The 25,047-nt window shown below is 38.7% G+C and overlaps 1 protein-coding gene across 2 annotated transcripts in view; it reads left to right on the top strand.

The window, feature by feature from the left end:
- Positions 1-25,047, top strand: part of LOC121725629 (zinc finger protein 26-like) — a 98,805-nt gene that overhangs the window by 68,880 nt on the left and 4,878 nt on the right. The window lies entirely within an intron of this gene.

The raw sequence follows: 25,047 nt of genomic DNA, 5'->3' as shown, positions 1-25,047 counted from the left end.
AGAGCGTCTGTACTCGTGAGCGAGAAAAAATGGTAAATAAATATAAGAAAAAAAAAACACTAAAGCCACAATTTAGTAATCACTTTATAAATTCCACTCCTATTCTGTACAATCACTCAAAAAAAGAAGTTCGTCTAGGTTAAATTTCACGAAGAACATAAAGGCTTTATGTTCTTCGTGAAATTTAACCTAGGTAGACGAAGCAAATAACAACATAGAAATATATAGAAATGCACAAATACATACAGTTTAGCGCCATTAAGTCAAGTCATCGATGCGGGGCAAAGGATACCTATCGATCAGAAAAACTGGATTAAAGGAGTGAGCACACTGAGACGGGCCGTGCCGGAGCGCATCGCAAAAATCCGCCTCCATACAATTTGTATGGAAGCGGATACGCGTATACTGTGTCGAGGCGCATCGGTGCGGATTTTTGCTCGGTGGATTTCCGTCAATGCGACACGGCCCGACAAGACCCGCTGCGCCCCGGCAACAGTGTGCTATAGCAAGTGGCGCGCGGATGTGATGCGATGCGGCCCGGCAAGCCTAGGCTCAAAATCCGTCATTGCGTTGCGCGCCGACCCGCCTCGGCACGCCCCAGCACAGTGAGCATTAAAATCCGTCAATGCGATGCGACCCGACCCGGCAATAGTGTGCTATAGCGCATTTTGCGCTGCTCTTCGCCCCGACCCGCCCCGGCACGCCCCGAGAAAGTGAGCGCGAACCTTTAAATTCACCTTATAGTCCGCACAGATACGGAGCCCCCCGTCAGCCTTACGTACCGGCACCAGTGGAGTGGCCCAGTCCGAGCTGTCGATCAATTCGATGACGGGGGTCGCCCCCGGGCGCACCCGCAGTCTCGCTACTCCTCCCTTGAACCGTCCGAGTCCCTCCGTGAGCTATTCTTTATATGTGGAAAGTAATGACAACAATCTTTGATTACCATAGTTGTTGTTTTCTGACTCGACTACATTTTTAAACAACCTAGGTACTTTAATTTTTAGTTCCGAAAGCCATTGCACACCTAACAAGAACGTAGTACCGCCTTCGATAACAAAAAGTTCCAACTTTTTAAATTGATTTCCATAGGTAACTAAGGGCTTAATCACTCCTAACAGCCTAACCTTAGCACTATTTTAAAATTTAAATAATAAATTATTTTTTCTAATGCTGTCATACTGAAATACTTATCGTACATTTTTTTACTTATACAAGACACCAGTGAATCGGTATCTACCTCCATAGGTATTTAAATTCCATCAACTTTAATTACTAAACTCACCAACTTATAGCCATTCAAACAGAGTTGATACAAATCTTCCTCTATCTCCTCGTCCTCCGACAAGTCCAAACCGCGCCGTATCCTCCGGGTCCCCGGCATCCACGTGCGCCAGTAGACGGCCGACGCCGCCGCCGCTGCCTGTGCACCTAGCTTGAGCTCCGGACGCCCGTTCCGGGCACACTCTTTGTAGGTGCCCTCATTGTCTACACTTGCCGCAGAGGCGGCACAAGGATCCAGCTTATTTCCGCCACTGCTTCCGCCGGGGTTTGGTCCGCGTGACCTTTAAGGGCGCGCCCCGCCTCGGGCCGAAGACACACCCGCGCGTACGCACATGATATTAAACTAAGGTGCTGTGAAACCTTCGCTGGATCAGTTTTATTCGGGTCCAAATGTAGCTGTCTACATCTTGCTACCCATGTCTTCCAAGGGGCAGCGTAAGTCTTCAAAGAAGATTTCCTCCATGAACTTCCTAATAGCTCGAGGTCCTCCTTGGCCCAAGAAGCTGTTATACGGGTCCACCCTGTACCCTCCAAACGTAAGTTTCGAGCATCCATCCTCGAGGCCCATTTCTCATTGCATCCCTCAGATGATGATGAAGATTGCGAATTTGAAATGGCTGGTCCAGAGACCTCCGTTTCAAGGCCCTCCAGAACACCCGCTCCCATTGGGGGCTGATCAAATGTATGTTCCGCGAGCTTTGTTCAAGTGTGATGGCACCCGGGGGATAAGCGCCGGGGGAGGAAATACCCAGGCTAGGTCGAAGACCCATGTTCTGCTGAACGCATCTATGAAAGCTGCCTCTTTGTCTCTCGCGTCTCGGGCCACATAAATCGGAACAACTCTTGAGAGAGTGGTTGAACAAATGCATAATTATCTGTGGAACTAGTCCCTGGAGTTGGTGAACTGTCTACGCTTTGTCGCCTTTCTGGGGTATAACTTGTCAGACTCGGCGTTTCGCTTTGAAGGTATGGGATTTTGGTCGATAAGAAGATTGGGGCGTTTTAAGGATCCTCTTTCTTTGTTCAAAGTTTGTAGAAGTTCTTGGTTAAGGTCCCGGTTTGTAGGAATTTTAAGAGTATCCCCGAAAAAATCCTAGTAGTTAAGGTTGCTTCAACAATTATTCTGAGACCTGCTCATCTGCTGAGAGAGCTGCTCATCAAAAAGATGTGTCGAAGAAGGAGGAATGGCACTAAGCAGTGTTGCGACTAACTCATCTTTCGATAGGATCGCATTCCTTCGAAGTTCTATTGTTTCCACTTTACGACCACATACATATTGCAAGATGTCATTAGAAACCATCTTGAAAGCAGAGTTTGGTCCAGACAGCGCTTCTTTAATATCCGATTTTAGAAAATGATGCTTGATTGAAAGCTCCTTAATAGCATTAGTAAGAGCCTCGCGTTGCAGCAGCAACCCATGTAAGATTGTCCCAAAAGAGGATTCCGGCTTGGATAGAGAATCAGATGAAGCATTAGTCGGATTAAGTTTCATAAGAGAAGGGTTATTTTTCGAGGTGTGAAATACTGAAAACGCCTGCAGATTTTTCTGAACCTCAACATACCGGATCTGTTTGTACCCCAAGTCACCCAGTTTCATGCATTTAATACCCTGCTCCTCGATATGTGCCTTTGGTGTTGGAATTGGAGGTTCCTGTTTAGTCTGGGGGGAGAGGGCAAAATCATCGTCATCATCCTCGGGTGTTAGAGCTGGCATGGCGCCTTCCAATCTGAGGATTCTATTGTCTTTTCATTCTGTCTTGCAAATTCTTCCTGTAGAATGTAGATCATCATCAGAGGAAGGGTAAGCTGCCTCTCCTTCGGATTTATCATCAACATTGTTACTAAAGCCTTCCCATGATGTTGAAGAGCACTTCCTACATCTCGCAAACATTTTGTTCTAGCTTATCTATCCTTGTTAGCTTTTCAGATTTGGAAAATAGTGCACATTCCATAATAAAAGATACTATAAAAAACTTTACATTTGCCCTATAACAGCACTGACCTTGCAAAATATTCTTGTATTAGTTGGTTGCGAAATATTTGTTCTGAACTTCTTTGCGTAGTAGATATTTCATTGACGGGCATAACAATGTCTGGAGCAGTTCCATGTGGATTTTTTTTCTTTGTCGTTTATACATATATTTATTATTATTATTATTGTTACGATACATGGTATACGGACACGTTGTGCGCAAGTACATACTCGAACCTTCTAAAAAGGTCCAATGTTTGTTTACGTGCTTACCCTTTATTTGTTAGCGTGTTTGAATTTAGACCTTATGACTGAGTCTATAAGGTCTAAATTAAATTCAACTTACTGCACTTATCGCAAGGACGGCAGTTTTATTGTGGTACATTCCCGAGCCTCCTAGAAATTTCCCACGGTTTACTTGTTTATGTGAATCGGGAAATTTCTGGAATTCGTCTCGCCATATATAAAAGAGCCGCAGGCAGGCCCGGCAAGTTAGTTCAATCAGAGCGATCTTCAAGGCGACATCAAGTGATCAATAGTGAGTGAACCAGTGAAACCTGCGACTTGGCTACGACCTAGGACAGTGATAGTGCTTAGTGATTGGACCTAGTGATTAGTGTTCGGACTTAGTGCTAAGTGTTGTGACCTAGTGTTTAGTGCAGTGTTAATAAAGTCTTCAAGAGAGTCACCAGGTCTTTCTCTCCAAATCCTCGAACCCTAGCACGTAACATTATTATGTAATATTGCTGTGGCAACAATAATTGGCTGAACATTTTTAATATGTTACTCGTAGGGCAGGCCCGGCAAGTTAGTTCAATCAGAGCGATCTTCAAGGCGACATCAAGTGATCAATAGTGAGTGAACCAGTGAAACCTGCGACTTGGCTACGACCTAGGACAGTGATAGTGCTTAGTGATTGGACCTAGTGATTAGTGTTCGGACTTAGTGCTAAGTGTTGTGACCTAGTGTTTAGTGCAGTGTTAATAAAGTCTTCAAGAGAGTCACCAGGTCTTTCTCTCCAAATCCTCGAACCCTAGCACGTAACATTATTATGTAATATTGCTGTGGCAACAATAATTGGCTGAACATTTTTAATATGTTACTCGTAGCTTAGAGCCAATAGCTGGAAGCGTAGAGCTTCCAAACACCAAATGCTTTCTCAACAACATTCCTAGTTCTGATTTGACTTACATTATATAACCTTTCAGATGGTGACTGTGGATCACTGAGGGGTGTCATTAGGTAGGTTTTCAATGCATATCCACGGTCACCTTTTAAACAACAACTTCCAAAGTCACCCCGGTCAAATTTCCTTTTTATTTCGCTAGCATTGAAAATTGTTCTGTCATGCACAGAGCCGGGCCATCTCGCTACTATGTCCAAAATTCTGATCTCCTGAATAAAATGAATCACCTGAATATTAATAGAGAAGAAGTCCTTCTTGTTTCTGTATAGCTCTGCATTGTCGCTCCCTGAAATATTAGACTGACCAATTATTAATTAAAACTTCCGGACCAATTATTAATTAAAAATTATTAATTAAAAATCCGGGACCTAACGCAACTTATTCTAGTAGTAATGCTACTACATACTTTTTTCTCGATATTTCGGCCGTGTTGCAATGGCCGTGGTCACGAGGGGACTGCAGGAGTGCGACGTCTTCTTTTGCACAGTGCGGTCTGTTCTACGACTACCCTCGAGTGGTCCATAATTTGTGTTCCAATGTATTTAGAGTCAGTAGGTTCAGTGCGACACACAACACTCACTTGAAGCGGAGCGTCAAGTTGTCAAACTTTTTTGTATACAAAACACACATTTGACAACTTGACGCTCCGCTTCGCAGTCGCCTGGTCGCGTAGGTTTGGCCTAAGCTTTACACTTATTGACAAAGGTGACACACGGGTTTGCACTTATTAATCACTGGATTCCAGGCTGGAGACAATTTAAAACTGTCCTCACGATTGAAATTCTTGTGCTTTTTAATTTCAATGGCTTCACGTATTACTCTCGTCTGGTAATGACGATCCGTAGAGAGGATTTTAGGGTCGTGTAGCTCCATCCAGTGATTACTACTGCTTCAGCCCAAAACTGCTTCTGTAAATTAGAATTTATTAGCATGCAGCGTTCTCTTTCCATTAGGGTGCGATTCATCTTTTCTGCCAATCCATTTTGTTGGGGAAGTGTATGTATTAGAAGTTTGATGAAGAATCCCAGATTTTTTAAGTCACTTATGATTTATAAATTAAATAAATAAAAAAAAATGTTTTATTTCTGAGTAAATTTGAATAAATTTTTTTCAGAATGTCTACCTGATGCCTACCACCGGTTCGGGAACTACCCCGGCGAGAAGAACCGGCGTAAGAAACTCGCACGGGTTCCACTTTTTACCAAAAAAGTGAGAGAAAATTTGTTCTTTTAAAATAAAGTTTACAATTTTGTAACTTAATATTATATACAATGTCAACATACATAATTGTAAGTCATAATATAATAATGTAGAAGTAGCCTTGCAAGAAGCCATCCTACTCCCAAGATGTGCCATCTTCTATGAAATCATTGACCTTATAATAAGCTTTGGCACACAAACGCTCTTTGACTACTTTTTTAAATTTAATAATGGAAAGATTTTGAACGTTTTCTGGGATTTTATTGTAAAGGCGTATACATTGACCTTTAAAAGATTTACTGACTTTACTAAGTCTGATCACTGGCATGTCCAGCTTGTGCTTATTTCTAGTATTTCTACAGTGAATGTCACTTTTAACTTTAAATTTATTTATATTTTTTCTAACATATATTACATTTTCCAAAATGTATTGAGAAGCAACAGTTAGAATACCAATTTCTTTAAATTTATCTCTCAGAGATTCTAAAGCAGACATTTTATAAATAGAACGTATGGCTCGCTTCTGCAGCACAAATATTGTATTAATGTCGGCAGCGTTTCCCCATAAAAGGATTCCATATGACATCCTACTATGAAAATAACTAAAATATACTAATCGCGCCGTGACTTCGTCAGAAATTTCTCAAATTTTTCTGACTGCATATGCTGCAGAACTGAGCCTACCTGCTAAATTAGCAATTTGAGGACCCCACTGTAATTTACTATCAAGTGTAATACCTAGGAATACAGTATTATCTACCAAATTCATCTTCTCATCATTTAATAGCACATTGGTTTGGACTTGCCTAACATTGGGCAAAGTAAACTTTATACATTTAGTTTTACTAGAATTTGAAAGTAAGTTATTAACATTAAACCAATGTACTATTTTTGAGAGAGCACTGTTTACCTCGTCGTATTTCGACTGTTGTCGCTTCACTTTAAAAATAAGTGAAGTGTCATCAGCAAAAAGCACTATCTCATTATTATTATCCTTTACTAGATAAGGTAAGTCATTTATATAGATGAGAAAAAGAAATGGGCCTAAGATAGATCCCTGTGGGACACCTAATTATATTTTGGTTCCATTGGACCTTTTACTATTTACCTCAACCCTTTGAGTCCTATTTTTAAGGTAAGAAGTCAAAAGGCTGAGAGCAGAGTCCTTTATGCCGTAGTGGCGCAGTTTCCTGATCAATGTAGCATGCTCAACACAATCGAAGGCTTTGGAGAGATCGCAAAACACACCTAAGGCATCCTGCGACTCCTCCCAAGCTTCAAAAATACTACAAAGAAGTCCTATACCAGCATCCGTTGTGGATCGACCCTTAGTAAATCAGTATTGGTTATCGTGCAGCAAATTATTTGAATTAAAATGCACTAGTAATTGTTTTACAATAATTTTTTCAAATATTTTACTCAAGGTCGGTAGAATCGATATAGGCCTGAAATTAGTGGGATCCGATTTCGTCCCGGCTTTAAATAAAGGAATAATCTTGCTATGCTTCATCAAGTCAGGAAAAACACCATTTTTATGCAGTCATAATTCACTGCTTAGATATTCTCTACCACTATCAGTTCTCAAACATTTTTTTGAATTGAGTTGATTTTCTACTTAATCCTATAACTTGAAAATATATCTGATTTACTATGTAAGAAATAAACAAATACTTTCCTGGTAAAATCATCTATGAAAGTAAGGACTTCCTTACTAGGTACTTACCTGGCCCCGCCGAGTGATTTCACCTCCAGCGGTCAACACATACCAGAATGTATTATGTCAAGAGGGTGCTTTGCTCGTGAACCTTCAATAGGGAATGGCAGCCTGCATTGTTTTCCTTTTTGACATAGTTAACTTATAATTTTGTTCCTGTTTTCAGTTAACACAACTCCATCAGTACTTTCTGTCAGTTTATTCAGGTCATTATTTAAATCCGTCTTTCTTTTATGCCACAATAAAAAGTCGGTCTCATTTGTTTTACAACTGTATGCTGGAATAATGTCAGTATTCAGCCGGTACATGTTTCTGATGATATTTGTAGCTGCTACTTCAATATTATTATTATTAAATACTAGATGACGCCCGCAACTCCGTTGCGCCAAAATTCGTTTATCGTGCGGGAACCGTACATTTTTCCGGGACAAAAAGTATCCTATGTCCTTTCCCGGGACTCAAAGTATATTCATGCCAAATTTCAGCAAAATCGGTTCAGCGGTTTGGGCGTGAAGACGTAACAGACAGACAGACAGACATACTTTCGCATTTATAATATTAGTAAGGATGTTGCATCCATTACTAGTAAACTGTACAGAGGATCCATTCTTTATCATCTGACTCACAGACAGAATATTAGTTGCTAGTTCTGGTAAGTTCAGAACATTCTTTACTTGAATAGTTTGCCTTGTGCCGTCCATTCTAATAATATTCAAGTTTATCTTGCCACAACTTTCCACCGGAAGCATTTTACGTTGTTTGCTCATTTGATCGCTCATGTCTACAGCCTTTGGACTTGTTGTAGGCTAAAGTCTTTATCGGTTTTCGAACTTTCTTCCCCTTTTTAGGGTTCCGTAGCCAAATGGCAAAAAACGGAACCCTTATAGATTCGTCATGTCTGTCTGTCTGTCTGTCTGTCCGTCCGTATGTCACAGCCATTTTTCTCCGGAACTATAAGGGCTATACTATTGAAACTTGGTAAGTAGATGTAATATGTGAACCGCATTAAGATTTTGATATAAAAATGGAAAAAATATTAAAAATTTCAGGGGTCCACTATAGGTACAACTGAAACAAACAAAAAAAATTGTTTCATCTAACCTATGCGTGTGGGGTATCTATGGATAGGTCTTCAAAAATCATATTGAGGTTTCAAATATCATTTTCTTCTAAACTGAATAGTTTGCGAGAGAGACTCTTCCAAAGTGGCAAAATGTGTGTGTGTGTGTGTCCCCCCTCTTACTTCTAAAAGCATGATAATTCTAAAAAATATATATAATGTACATTACTATAAAAACTACCAACGAAAATTGGTTTGAACGAGATCTAGCAAGTAATTTTTTTTATACGTCATAAATGGTAAACCTTAATTTAACTTTCATTATATCAACTGAAATATAAAAATTAATCAAAAACCTTTGAATTTCATAGAAATAAGTCTTTTTGCTGCTGCGGAACCCTTCATGGGCGAGTCCAACTCGCACTTGGCCGGTTTTATTAGTTATTGTTGAAAATCCTTTTAAATGTTTTGTGGATAGCATAAGCACGTCTCTCTTGTCCTTCCACTTTAGTACACATATCCCCTGTTCATTCTTCATAGCTTTAGAGTCCCCTGGTTTTAGCTTGGCGTCCACCACTGCTTTTGGCAACCATTTTATAATTTTTATTAGGGTGCCAACCAAATGAATATCCTTATTGACAAGTTCATGGGGCAGCTCCAAGCTGGTGTACCAGTTGTCTGTTGAAAATGCCCCAAACCCAGTATGTGGTCACATAGAAACATAACAATTTTTGTAGGTGTGGTATTCACCTATTCATTATTTTTGGCGGCACAGCGTACAATTGCAATGTGCATGTATTCGGCTGCGGGAAGATCAGGTGTGTGGTATGACAGCAAAGTTAATAACTGTTGTTGAAACGGGAAACTTTCTTGATTTGTTTGTTGCTGTTTATATTTTCTTTTTTGGGTCCATGGATTTTGTGATCTAGGATTACTACCACGCTGTGTATTTTCTGAAGTTACTGTGTTTTCTGTTAATGCAATATTCTCTGATAACCTTACGTTTTCTGGAGATGCAATATTTTCTGTTGAATATGCATTTTATGGTGACGTTACATTAACTAGGGGTGATGATTTGACTCGTCAAAATCATTTTCAGTTGAAGGATTTTATTCAGGTCAGTTATTATGAGGAACTAATGCTCCTAAATAGGAGCATTAGTTCCTCATAATAAATATATTGCTTATACTTCTTAGCAGAACTTCCAGAAGGTTGATTTTTCATACCAGCCTTTGTTTTGAAAAAATGCGTCTCTGGCTGTTCTCCATCGTTTGCTGAATTATTTTAACTGTAATGAAACAAACATTTTTTTTCAGATTCCTGGCTACCGGTCGAACATATACATTATACAGACTTGCAATATTCATTCAGGATGGGAATTGCAACAATAAGTCAAATCGTGAACGAAGTGTGCATAGTAATATGGGAAACACTACACGATGAATGCATACCAACAAGAACCTCTGATATGTGGCAAGATATAAGTGATGGATTTCTTAAAAAATCTAATTTTCCAAATTGTACAGGAGCTCTGGACCGCAAACATATACGAATAGTAAATCCAACCGGTGGTGGCTCAATGTTCTACAACTAACTATGTGCGATGCAGACTATTGATTCACGTATAAATGTTAATTTTGTATAACAATTACGAAAGTAATGAGCTGATAATGGGATCTATGAGTAATCGAGGGAAATCCTTGAAATTTATCAAAACACTCAAAGTGGTTAAAGTGTTGTTGTTAACGTGATTTTGCCTTATGATCCCACGTATATAAAACTCCGACTCGTCTATATTTTCGAGACAGTGCGCTCTTCAGGAAATTAGAAAATAAGGATCTAAATATCCCAGGACCAAAGCCAGAATGATCCAGTTCTATATGTTATTGTAGCTGATGGGGCTTTTGGAATATCTTAAAAAATTATGAAGCCATATTTGAGAAGTAATATAACTCACAAGAAAAAAATAATAATAATTACAGACTGAGCCATAGTAGACGCTACGAGGACGGCACTGAAAATTTCGGAAATCAAGAAAGTGACACAACATAACTATTTAAAAATGTATTTATTGCTTTTCGAAGTATTCTCCGCGAAATTTGACACATTTTTCCATGCGGTGGAACCAATTATTGAAGCAACCTTTCCATTCGGAAGTTGGGGTCTCCAAAATACGGCCATTTTGTAAGCGTCCACTGCTTCTTCAGGTGATGAAAATCTCTGACCACGCAATTTATTCTTTATTTTAGGAAAAGTATAGAAATCATTAGGGCTTAGGTCGGGGCAGTGTGGGGACACTGCTGCCCATTGCACCGAGTTCTAGAGAGAAAAGTGATGCACATGGTGCTCCTGCACATCGCGGCCCACATGTGATCTTTTCTAGGCCGCCCCGCGGGACGGCCTAGCAAAGTCTACATGCTTAGATGAGTCTGCGAGACGCGGGCAACCGCTGGTTGAGTTGCGGTGGGTTAATCGTGCCCGTGACTGTGCCTAGGCGGGGAGTGGAGCACCATGGGGTTTTAGTGAGTAGTTCTTCGGAGAGTCCCTCATACCCTGGCCGATGTCCCCAACCGCCGGGGATGCGCAAAGCATTTCCCCATGTAAAAAAATCTATAAGGGTTCCGTTTTTTGCCATTTGGCTACGGGACCCTAAAAAGGGCTTAGGTCGGGGCTGTACGGCGGATGGTCTAATAATTTTTTAATAGAGATTTAGAGCAAGAAAACAATTAATATTTTTTTTTAATAATTGTTTTCTTGCTCTAAAAACTCTTTTGTTCTGTGCGCGGTGTAAGGACTCGCATTGTCGTGATGGAGGATGATGCGGCGGTTGAAGTTCTCTTTACGGAGTTCAGAAACGACCTGTGGCAAACAAATGCTAACATACCATTCTGCACAGTTTTCTATACCGTTGTACCGTATATAAATGCCAGCATACCATTCTGCACCGCATACTGTACCGTTCTTTGTCCCTCAAGAGGAATAGTCGCAACATGACCGGTTTTAGAGACAAACGTGGCTGCCATTTTTTTTGCAACACTCCGTGAACGAACAATTTTGTTGGCTGTAACTCATTTTTGAACACCCAAACTCGTGACTGCTTTTTTGTTTCGGTTTCGTACGCGTATAACTAGGATTCATCACCTGATATGATGTTGTATACAGCATTTAAGGATCCTGCGTGGAATCTTTCGAGAGTTCTGACGCACCAAGTAACGCGAGCCGCTTTTTGCTCTTCACAGAGCAAATGCGGTATCCATCGGGAAAACAACTTTTTTAAACCTAATTAATTGTTCATGCAAGATTATTTGTATTTGACTCATGCCAATGTCTAAAGTTAGTTAGCGCGTTCAAACAAACAAACAAATTAGTATAGATTCTATTAGGTCGGCCAATTCGTTTTCTATTGCGTATAAACCGTCTCGAAGATGTTCACCACAATATGATTTCGCTAACTTCATATGGTAGGAACCCAAAGCAAGAAACATGGTGTCGTCTTCTGTTATTTCAGGAAAATCCTAAACTTGTAGGTTTGCATTAATTCGTTCGAAGTTCACTCTGCGTCTGTTCAAATTATTACCTTCCACATACTTAAACAAGAGGTTGTCAACTTGGAGCTTTACGTTAATCATACTCAGGAAAACATCTGCTTCTCTGTGGTCGTCTATTATGAAAATGTTTTAGAATTGCAGATGCTATTTTAAAATCGGTAATCATAATATTATGGACGGTTTTATTAATATAGCTTTGGCGCAGAAGCTTGAAATTGCGCTTAAAGCGACCTTTAACAATTTCTACCGGCCAACGGTATATAGTAACCAATCGCGATTTATTGGCCTGTTCGGTGGTTAATTGAGTTGCCCGTCAGTCTTTGGATGGTGGCATATACGCTTCATAACCGCATGATTGTAGATCTCCTATACGAGTACAGTCCCGAAAGCCTCTATCAATGCGAAGACATCATTCTCTTCCAAAAACCAATGTAACGGAGCTGAGAACTATACTCGTTCAAAAGACATTCCCGTGCAATTGTGGCGGTACCCACAATTCGCCTAACTTTCCTGCATCGCGCTATCGAACTTTTCTGAGCGTGTCAGTATATATATATACTGACACGTGGGCCTGACCGAGCTTAACCGGTTAATTTGGGTTTTCAGAATCGTTTGTGTGTTAGTAACCGGTTACCTTTACCCTTTGGGTTACGTAAAAACCGTTCGCTTGTTTAACCGGTAAATAAAAGAACGATATATTTACCGGTTTTTAATTGAAATAAACCGGTATTTTCAAACCGGTTCCGAGCCCCGGTCGTGACCCTGACGCGCTCAGAAAACTTCGATAGCGTGATGCAGGAAAGTTAGGCGAATTGTGGCTACCGCCACAATCGCACGGGAATGTCTTTTAAACGAGTATAGTTCTCAGCTCCGTTACATTGGTTTTTGGAAGAGAATGATGTCTTCGCATTAGACAGAGGCCACACAATCTTTAATATTTTTCGAGTGTACGTCGTGTCATAGCGAAAAGAGTTGCCAACCTTTCATTTGGTTCTTCAGTTCTCAGCTTGCATAAATATAATATGCCTAAGGCTGTTTTTGGCCGCTTGCATCTTTCAACCAAAGATGGAGTCTGTTCGATAATAATCAATCGGAATTAATTTCTATCACGACCAATTCAAAAATGCATTTCATCGATAACACATTCTGTTCAACACAATGCGTTTAATTGGTAGACCTTAGTTTGTCCAGCATTTGAATTTCTTGAAGCCTTCTTCCAAACTTCATTGCTCTGATTGATGGTTTCACTGATGAGCATGTTCACAAGGAAGAATAAATTTAGCAATTGCATGGATTTTTCATGGTTCTTCGGTAAAAAACAGGCGAGTGCCGGTTGTCTAGCCATTGCAGGATATTCAGGATGAGTCACAATATCTCTTATTTGCTGCAGAGTAATTGGTCCAGGAATTTCCGGGATGGCTGATAGAATGGAAGCCACCACTTCAGGAAAGGATATTGCGTTCCAAGATAAGGTGACTTCTTGATTTTTTCCTGCCGCTCTCCTCTCTGTCTTGAGTAGTCTTACTAGAGTATTGAGCCTAGCTACCACTTCACTCGTATTTGTTGACTCTTTAATTCTCTTTATATTTCCTGCTACGTTTGATATGGAGGATACCGATTTTAAGATACTAGCTAAATTGAACAGACGAATTTATGCATTATTTTACGTCTCAACATGGAAGTGTCCCATGGCAATCTGCTTATTTGTAAATTGTAACAAGGATAATATTATATGGGGTGTAAGAGATGGATAACCTAAAACTCCAAGGAAGTTGCGGACGGAAGCTAGTAACTTATAACCCGCATCGTCTGATAATATGATGTGATGAATAACTATAATTATTTGATCTTGCATACGTTCTTTATTAAACTGACTACTTCTGATTGTGTTTCCGTTTCTAGAACAGAATCAGCTTCATCTGTGTCTTTTAAAAAAAACATACTTTTAAAAGCAAACCTTCTTGAAAAGCACCACTGCCACATTTTTGCTTCTTCTCCAATTTCTTTATTTCATTGTTGAAATACGTGCGTAAATTTTTATCTCCCTCCCCGCTGCTAATATGGCTTATAGTGAGCCTTTTCTTATTGGCTTACCTTTTGAATTGTCGGAGCCTCATTACGATGGAAAAATACGTGCATGCACAATACGTCTTATAGCAGCCAAGTCAAATTCATCAATTTTGTCCAAAACTGTCATTTTTAGGCCTGGTTTCTTGGGAGGAGTAACACTTTGTTATTTTTGTGTTCTGTCACAATTCTTCTTACAGTTATTTCGGAAATTCCCAATATCTCCTTGACTTTTTTATAAAAGTCCGCTAATGTCTAATATTGGTCTTCTGGCCACTTGAACCCGTCATTTCGAAAAGGGTACAAGTCCATAAACAAAAACTTTAAATCTGTCATTTTCTTTTTCATTTATTGGAACTTTACAAGTATATGCAGGAGTATTACTTGTTGGTAAGGGTGGCTTGGTGCCCATCCTCTGCAAGAGCTGGAAATCATGACTGACTAAACAGTCTATGGACTCACGTGTTGTCACAAGACCTGGTGTGTCCTTGGAAAATGTGAAATGTGATACCTTGGAAATAGAAAATGTCACCTTTTTATCTTGGGGTAGATAGCACCAGTTTCTTATAATGGTTGGGCCACCATTTTTTGATGTTTATAATATCTTCAGTTTTGGGCCTTACTATTATTTCAAACTTTTCATTAGCCTCAGCTATTAGATTTTCATATTCAGCTGGCGTATAAATCCTGTCATTTTTTCTAATGTGCCTCTTTGCTGTCCCAAATATTCTATCATTGGGAAGGAATGAATGACCTCTTTTAGGTATGTAATATTCTATTTTACTTATATTGTTGTTTTGATCAGCCACAAGAGATAAAAGAATACGGACCATGGCATGATTCCGATTCTGGCCAGCACATCCATCAGAAAATAGGTACAGTTCATTGGCATCACTACCAATATACTTATTTATACAGGGTGTCCCAGAACTCAACGTCAAGCCGAAACGGGGCGACAGGATTGATTGTAACCATCATGAGAAAAATCACAAAAAAAATCTATCCTATGCAGTTTGAAAATTATGGGCATTTAAGAAAAACCTAAAAATTTGGTCAAACTGTAACCATTTTTCGGTTATTGTGGTTAATTTTTATTACTTTTGTTCATTTAAACTTTGGAATCGTAAACCTAAATAACATTTCTAGAATCACAGTCAAAAATAATGACACAATTGCCCTAAGTTTCCTAGAATTAAGACTATTTGTTAAACTATGAATTTAAAATTTTCAAAATTTGTCGACTTTTAAAAAAAATGTACTAGAGTGCCTTGGCAAGTGCCATAAAAAGTTGGCGCATTTAATCAGGATTGTAAAATGGTACAATACGTGTTAGTTTCGTACTAAAAAAATGAGTAAAAAATTAAAAACTCAAAAGATGTAGGGTGTGTATTGAGGCTGATGGTAAACAATTTGAACATTTGTTGTAATAAAAAATGTTATTTCCCTATCTGACTTTTATTTCAATAAACGTAAACTAAACTAGTGCAAGATTTTTCATTATTTTATTGATTTTACTTTTGTTGACTTTTTTTTTTTTTTTTAAGTTTTTTTTTTAAAGGAGGGCCTTTCAAAGTCGACAAATTTTGAAAATTTTAAATTCATAGTTTAACAAATAGTCTTAATTCTAGGAAACTTGGGGCAATTGTGTCATTATTTTTGACTGTGATTCTAGAAATGTTATTTAGGTTTACGATTCCAAAGTTTAAATGAACAAAAGTAATAAAAATTAACCACAATAACCGAAAAATGGTTACAGTTTGACCAAATTTTTAGGTTTTTCTTAAATGCCCATAATTTTCAAACTGCATAGGATAGATTTTTTTTGTGATTTTTCTCATGATGGTTACAATCAATCCTGTCGCCCCGTTTCGGCTTGACGTTGAGTTCTGCAACACCCTGTATAATCCAGCACAAACGTACCCACTTCATTGGGACCTTTGTTGGCGACTCCTTCGCAATAAGAATAAAAAACAGATTTGCCAGTTTTTGATCATATATGCAAAACTCATACAGCCAAAGTTGGCGAAGATAAAAAAACCTCCTGAACTGGAATATGCGGAAGGGGCAAGTTTTGCATAAAGTCAAATGCAATTCCGTACACCTTTGGATCATTCTTGCACATGTTTTCCACTTGTTGCATTTTTTTTTGTAAAACTTATTTTGTGGAGCTCCAAATCCGCTCGATAGACTCTTTTTGCATTATCATTAATATGTGGATTTTTTAGTTTGATTTTTAACTCTTCACACAGTGCACAGACGTCAATTTGCTTTCTACCAAATGATAAGCTAAAGTTTTCATGGAAATATTTTAAGAAAAACTTATATTTTACCGGATGATCTGGATATTTCGGTTCATATAATTAGTGCATAATTTTTACATTAAGTTTTTCATCTAAATAATAAGATGATGCATCTTTATTATAGTAGTGCACACATTTAACTGGAAATGACTCCACATGCTCCCGTAGTTTAGTTAATGTCTCACCAGACAATGCATTGCTCCGTAATCCTTCTGATTTGCCTCGTGTGATCTATGGGCTGCTCATTTGTTTTAAAGTCACATAAACATCTGACCTGTTTTTGGGAAATTCCATGGATGCTGCAAAATGCTTTTTTGCAAACCTATTTTTTACACCTTCTATCTTAATATGATATATGAAAGTAAACTCTCTCTTCTTAGGTTCTTTAGATCGAGGCCGTTTTCTATTTATTTCCTTCTTTTTAATCAATGCCTGTAAGTAGGTGTCATGGGCATTTTTACTATCAAATTTGTTTACAAAATAGATAGTATTTTGCTTGTCTTCTTCAGATATTGACTGCATACATTTTAGATTACATCTGTAAATAAAATAATAAATCTTATAGGTAATATAAATAAGCGATATATAATGATCAGAATAAAATGGTACAAAAAACTAACCTGCAATCAGCTCCTGTTTGTCTTGATGCAACGTCTTTGCCTTTGTGGTTTTTATGAGCCTCCCCGGCAAGCTTGGCTTTTTTAATTATATTATGTTTATAGTTTTCGTTGTTCCGTACACCAGACACTCTTTTTCTTGATTTATAAGCAGTTTCCGCAAGCTCACGATTCTCCATTTTCGTAGAACATAAACTATGAGGTTATGTCACAATTGACAGCTACGTTTCTTTTTACTTGAAAAGGGCATAAGTCCAGGACTCGTGGGATTTTCGAACAGACTTTGAATTTCGTTTGCCTTATAAGTTAGTTGACTTAGATTATATGAAGATGTGCCCTTTTCGCAGGGTATGTGTGAAATGATTAGGTTAAAAAATGGCGACAAGAAAAGAATTTGAAAAAAGTGTGACTCGTGCCCATTTCGAAATGACGGGTTCAATTGTTACATACATATTTGTAACAATTCATGGCCATTGTTTTTTTTAGTCACAGACATAGCAGTCTTACGCCGTTTCTTTCTTGGTGAAAGAATGTCCTCACGAGAGGGACCCTGGTTGAGGTTCCATCTTACGTGCGCACACGTAAGCCCCCGTAGAACACACAAACTTAACAACGGGCAGAAATAACAAAAACTTAACAAGAAACTTTTTTGGGGGATGAATCAAACCAGGGACGAAATCTGCTGCCAGTTGGCACTACAGAGGTCGGAATGAACAGTTCCATCCCCTGCATCACCACATCGGCAACAGAGTTGGCAGTGTTGTCGAGATCATCCGGCGAGAAGCACACGTGCCCCCAAGGATAGGATGCAAAAAACGACCGCATCCCATCCCAGTCTGCTGACTTGTAGTGCCATACACGACGGTATTTAACAGCACGCTGTCTTAACACCGTCGTAAGTGGCACAGAACTCCAAACAAGGCAATGATCCGATGAACCAAGTGGTGTGATTACGGATATTTGGTATCAGTTATCGTCCTGATTTTCGTTTAACTTTTTTTTTTTAATTAGGTAAGACCTTCTGTCTCGCGCCTTGCTTAGTATGCTGTTTCGTTTGTATAATCAAACGTTATAGTTGTGTACAGTACCATCTTCGACCTTTTTTGGTGGTCCTTCTAGTATTCGTAGGATAATACTCGTGTGCTAGGGCGTCTCGTGTCCTCTTAGAGTCTATATGACCGAGCTGCAAAATGAAAGTTGATGTATGTAAGTGATTGATTTATGAATCTCTGTTCGGTAGGAATCAGGATTTGAAGTCAGCAAGAGGTCCAACAAGGAAGGATTCTGACCATCCACATTTGGGATTCGCGTAGGCGTAGTAACCAGTTGTGTCAAGTCGTTCGCAAGGGCAAAGTTGCAGACAGATCTCCCCGCATGATCAGTTTTACTGGAATCCAGCCAGTCGGCGTGGTGGGCATTAAAGTCGCCAAGTATTATGATCTCTGCGGATGGGATCTGCTACTGCACAAAATCTGAAGTAGCTTGCAGGTGCTTCAAGAGTCGGTCCGTTTCGGGGTCACCACTATGGGACCTATATAGGCATGCATAGACGCCAGGGTGGTCGTCGCAATCTATGCGGAGCCGTAAGTTTGACAGGACCATGACCTCAAGATTGCTGAGGCGGCGAGAGTTGATATCATCTCTGATATACACACACACTCCAGCTTTGGGTAGAAAGGAGTGCTCGAGATAATAGCCTGGGTGGGAAAGGTATGATGTGTCACTCGGAGATGATATCTGCGTCTCGGTTAAAAATAGCAAAGCCGGCTTTGCCATCTCAAGGTGGTAATGGTGGGTGGCCTATAAAGTTATCACACAATATATGTGTATAACTTGATGTGAGGCATCGTTCTAACAGGTTCGCATATTCAACAGGTACCTTCTTGTCACAATTTCGATACACTGCTGTATTGGTAGGCAAGTAAACAGGGATTGTGTATCAAAACTGACCAGTTGTGTCTCTGAGGCGTAGATGTTAAATCTCATCAACAAAGTGGTAGGAATCCTTTACATGGGCCTTGGTCTGTCCGCTGTCCGCGTAGTGGTGAGAGTACAGTAGTCACCAGCTGAGGCAGTTTGTAGGTTGGTAAGTCAATTTAGCTTACAATTATTGAGGTTTAGGGCATGAAGGCAACAAGAATTTGGGATCCAGATTCAGAGAGTCTGAGTATTTTTTGATGAGACTTTGAGTTGTCTTCAAAACTTTGTTGGTGGGGCCGTTTTGACTTTTTTAATGTGTTTTCATACGATAAAAGATGTTGTATATTGTCACTGTAATCTGTTGTAGCCATAATCCACGCAGACAACGGTAATGCCACCTTTGTCTGCGAAAAAAGTACGTGATGACTATTGCGAATACTTTATTAATAGCAGGGCAATCCCACGACAAACTGTCTTAACAACAACCGAGTCACTAATTAAAAAAAAAAGAAAATAATAATAATATATATAATATATTTCAGAACTACCTGCAAGCCCACAGAGCTCTGTGCAGCCGCCATATCCGTTGAATCTAACAAGAAAGTCATTTCGTTAAAATACCATAATTTTGGTATATAAACTTCACCAGCGCCAGATCCTGACTTCATTGATTAATTATTTTTTTCTTTTTTAATTCGCGATAAAAATTACTTGTTCTAAGTTTGCTTATCTTTCTTTTCAAATCTTCTTCCGAAAAAAAATATTATAAAATATTACTATATTATATACTTTATTATTATTACAAAAGAACAATATAATTTTTCCATCATTTTGTATGCATAAAATCTGTAATTTTAGTTTGTTTGTAACACTTCTGTCATTCATACACATTTTGTAATTCAGTTGTAGTTGGAAACTGATCTAAGAGATATTATGACGAAGCGGGCCTTGAGGCTAGGGCATGCATGTGCTTTGTTTCTAAGAATTACAAAAAGACCCTAGACTTCGTTTACTTTTACGATAATAGCCATTGACCATTATTCTGTGCCAGATGTGGATACTGTTACCTATTCAAATTGTTTACAATACAGTTGAACCGGTCGCTCTACAGATATATAGTTCTCCGACAAATCTGGTTGCTTAATGCGGTTTGTCGTGGTAAACAATGTCGTAAAACCAATGTTTTTGATAAGGCCGTCATATAGCATTCAGCCAGGACCTTTTATTTTGGTCAATTTAATCGGTGTGTTGTTCTAAACGATGTCGCCATAAGCGGTTTTGACTGTATTATTGTCATGTCTACTCCATCCCAAATACCATGTTACTGCCCTGACATGGGCGCAACAATAAGAGATTGCATCTAGAGTATTAGCAACACTAGTATCTCGATTTATTAATAGGTATGTCTGATAAATTCTACCACCAGTATGCTTGGATTTCATCCTGCCTCGTAGTAAATATTTGTTCAAACCCAATATAATTGGAATATCGTCTTCAATTTCATTGTTTATTAATTCTAATGCGTATGTGCCTTTTCTCCGCACATGCTCACCATAGTATGAACGAGCCTGTTTTATTTGGTACGTACTTAAAGCAAGCTTTTTTAAGTCATCTATAGTGAGCATAGGAAACTGATTCAAATGAGGGTGGTGAGCGTCAATACCCTCAAAGGTAGCTCGCCGCCTGTTCAGATTACCTGATCTTACTACGTTAGCTAAAACATTTTGTTGGTGTAGTTTATGTCTAGCGATATGTAAGTAAATAGATGACTCTAGATTATTTTCAATTGGAGGATAGAATTTATTTATAATAGCACAACCATTACGAAAATCTACTATAGGGTGCTTAGCAGCCCTGTTTTTCTTTTGTCTTTTTAATCTGCCATTGACTACTTCAACCACCCATCTACACATAGTTACGCATCTACACATAGATTTATTTGCTTGCAATGTTGTTAGTTGATTTTCACCCTCAAGCAAGGACTCAGGCATAATATGAGCTTGATAGCCATATTCTAATAATTCCTAAACCTCTGTCAAGAATGAAAATATCACCCTCTCGAAAATACCTCCTCATTGCACTATTGCTATCCCTATATTCGTAAGTCATAATAGTAGCATCTAGTATGTATTTTTTTTAATAAATAATTACTACTATAATACTGCATATGTACCGTCACAAATTACAATTGCAGGGTTTATTTCAGGGTCTCAGCTTTAAATTCCCATAGAAACCTTCAGGAATAATTTTATTTCTTGATGCTACTTCTGTATTAATTGTCATATGATTCAGACCTAAATGTAATGGTGCCATTTGCCGACTCATGCAATCTCTGGCTTTATATATGAATAAAGCCAGACCTTTCCAAAGTACTACGAGGCAGTTCAAAAAGACTACTTAATTCTTCAAGCCCCATAAGAGCACCGGTGATCGCGACAACAATAGAATACAATAGCATTTCCTGGAAACTGTTATCGAAGTATTAATCTATCATTACTGTCACCGGTGCGCAATTTATCTAGATAAATACATAGCGCCACACTTGCAGACGGGACTTCATTTTGAAGACTTCCCATTTCTATTAGAAGTTCGTGGAACTGAGCAGCTGTTAGTTCTAACCAATATTGGCAGAGACGTGGCGACATCATATTTATATTATTAAAATCCAGTGATCTTGACCGCATATTCTCCATCATATTCAACATAATATGGTCAACTTGTGCTACAGTAGAATCTCTATTGTTAGAGTCTAATTGATCCCAAGAATTGCTGTGTAAATGAAAATGCAAGCAGATGGTAGAACATCTGCTTGCATTTTCATTTACACATGTGGCGAATTATTAACAATTCCTTTATTGCCGTTTCTACTAATAATCGTTCCACAGTTTGACATCCAATAAAGATGCAAAGTCGAGATGAAGTTATTGCATGTCTATGGGTTTGAGATATTATTCTCGGTGTTCCGTGTGGTATGTGTAATTACAATTTGTGGTAACGGAGGGGGTACAGGTATAACGTCTTCACTATTAATATTCACACTCATGGTGACAGGTCTGTCAACGTCTTGCTGAATCTGCCTTTGAATATTCCTTCTGGCTGCAATCCAACATGTCCTGCATACCCGAGTTTGATGAGGGACCTGAAATAGAAAAATATTTTGTAAATACAGTTATAACTTAATATTAGTCATTAATATACATGAACTTATGTTAAAAATGCATACCAAGTGAGGAAATGTTTGCATTATTAACTCTCTTCTTTCTGGGCTATTATTTTGTACTATGTGACTGCGAACCCGTAAATTATATACACCACAAGCAAAGCACACACTTTTATGGCCAAAGACATGTAGAGACTTGCTCCAGCATTCCATAACACACAAAACACAGGTTATTGTCCTGAGATACCTAAAAAATTGAATCTTATTAATATTACATAATCATTTAATACTTAAGGTGTATTTGTATTACAATAAATTGAAATAATAATAAGGATAATCTACTGGAACTTTACTACTACTGGAACCTTGTCACAATAACAACTGTGTGACGTCATCCGTCGCAAAAAGTAGAGATAGTAAAAAAATTAGAAAAAAAGTTAATAAACTAGGGTTATAGGTTTATTTGTATTTAATAATGTTATTATAATACAACATAATAATTACGTTGTGGATGTGTAAATATGCAAATAATATTTCTTTATTAATGTCTGGGTTATTTTGTAAATAATTAAAAATAAAATCAGGTTGGTACTTACATATGAAAAAAAATCGATGTTTATTTAAAATCTTAGTCTATTTCTTCAATCCCACTCATATTGTCTTCCGAATCACTTTCTGTGTCAGATGTTTCAGTCTTGTCGTCTGCCCTATTTATTATAACTACTCGTAACTCGTCAGTTGTTCTATCCTTGTGCCAATATTCCCCTTCAAGCCTTTTCACGTGGTTTACTTCCTTTCGCCAGTCATATGTATACGTGGGAGAGCCATGCTTCGGCACGAATGGGCCGGCTTGACCGGAGAAATACCACGTTCTCACAGAAAACCGGCGTGAAACAGCGCTTGCGCTGTGTTTTGCCGAGTGAGTTTACCGGAGACCCAATTCCCTTCCCTATCTTCCCCTTTTCCTTTTCCTTCCCATCCCTACCCTCCCCTATTATCCTATTCCCTCTTAAAAGGCCGGCAACGCACCTGCAGCTCTTCTGATGCTGCGAGTGTCCATGGGCGACGGAAGTTGATTTCCATCAGGTGACCCGTTTGCTCGTTTGCCCCCTTATTTCATATAAAAAAAAAAGTCATCTGGAATTATTGATGCCAATGCCTCCAACGTCAGATATTCAATTTTACTTTACTTTACTTTACTTTACTCTCTTACTGCTCCACATTCTTTTCTGACACCCTCATTTTGAAAAGGTTCCATATGTACTCAATAGGGTTGAGGTCGCAGTTGCACGGTGGCAATGTAACGACCTCATGGCCATTTTCAACTAACAAAAGGTCGACTTTATAATTTTTTGGCGGTTTGTGCTGTTTAATTAATAGGTATAATTCTGGTTTTGTACTCTCGCTGGGAAATTAGATGTTGTGAGCTTGTAGCCACTCAACCATCACCTGTTTTCTACTATCCATGTTTGGTGGCTTATTCTCTTCCTTACTGTGATAAGGGGCGCTGTCCATTACTATTCTGGAGTTGCGTGGTAATAATTTATTCATAAGGAAAAAAGTACATAAGCCGATACCCGCGCGATGAGCAAAATGCCACGTGATGGTATACGGCGCAACAAACCTCCTGGTACGAGCGAATACTGCACCCTGGCGAGAAGTTATCTGTATCCAGGAGTGGGGGACGAAACAAAACTCAGCTACTATATGTAGAAACGATGACCATAAACATAATTTTGACAAAATGGCATGTGTTTTAAATTTACTGTGAGCAAAATGCTCATAGCGCGAGTGCTCGCGGGTTAATAGTAATGCAAACAAATATGACAATTATTATAAGGAAAGCATTATGTTCAGTTAATATCGATTTTGACGCGTAATCGCTATTTTTCCATGCTGGCAACTCAGCAAAACATGGCCTGAAGAAATATTGTAATATTCGTACCTAAAAACGTTCAGTGACTAATATATTTCGACTTTTATATCCGGCGATGTTATGACTCGAAACTTTTAATTTTTTTATTTTAATACAAGTATTAATTTTTAACACTACTTTAACTCTAGCATAAAACGAAACCATGAATGGGCTTTCTCCTTTCTTCAAACAACTCAAACACGTATATTGCTTGACAAACGCTTCAAACAAAGCTGTACACTATCCAATTGTTTGACAAACACGTAAAGTTTGACAAACAATTTGATCGTTTACAGGGTACTTAACGAGTTTTACATATCACACACTCCTTCATAGTTTGTGAAGGAAAGTGTGTTATGTGAAACCTACATGAACTGACACCACTTATTTATATATCAACTATATTAATACTACACAACAAACAAATGTCTTTAAACACACGGAAACAAATCAAACGATAAAGCGGCCATTTGCAAGTTATATCAGATTAGTTCTCAATCCACGCATTGGGGGGGCTTCAAATAGGCTCAATAACGAGCTGTCATTTCGAAGTGTATCATAGGTCCAGCGCACTTGTATACAGGGCAATACAGGGTGTAACAAAACTAAGTGATAATACTTTAGGGTGTGTACGTGTTCCTCGTAGAGAGTTCACTGTGAAAGTAGCAGCACTAAAAGACTTATTTTTTCACTTTTGTTTGGGAAACTCGTGACGCTGGAGCGCTTGCCAATACAAGTGAAAAAAAAAATGTTGTCAGTGCAACATTATCATATAGAGTTCGACAAGGCTGTTTATGAACGTGGCGAGAGAAGGAACTAACGGCTTCTATCATACAAAAACGTCATTTTTGACAGTTCTCCTTTACCAGCAGCGCACATTGACTGACATTGACACATTCAATTAAAGCCTTGTCGAACTCTACTTACTAAGGTCCGTATAAATAGTCTACTCTTGACACTTAAGAGCAAAGAGAATTTAAAAAGAAGTCGGACTTAGAAAAAAAATTACGTTGGTTATTGAAGTTACGTTAAAACCACAGATTAAACTTTCATTCGTCCGTTTTTAACAGCTAGTCAATCTCGATCTTGCTTTAAAATTAGCCAATC

Source organism: Aricia agestis, chromosome 3 (assembly GCF_905147365.1).
Source record: "Aricia agestis chromosome 3, ilAriAges1.1, whole genome shotgun sequence".
Lineage (NCBI taxonomy): Eukaryota > Metazoa > Arthropoda > Insecta > Lepidoptera > Lycaenidae > Aricia > Aricia agestis.
The sequence above is the reverse complement of the archived record's forward strand: the minus strand, read 5'-3'. Positions and strand labels throughout refer to the sequence as shown.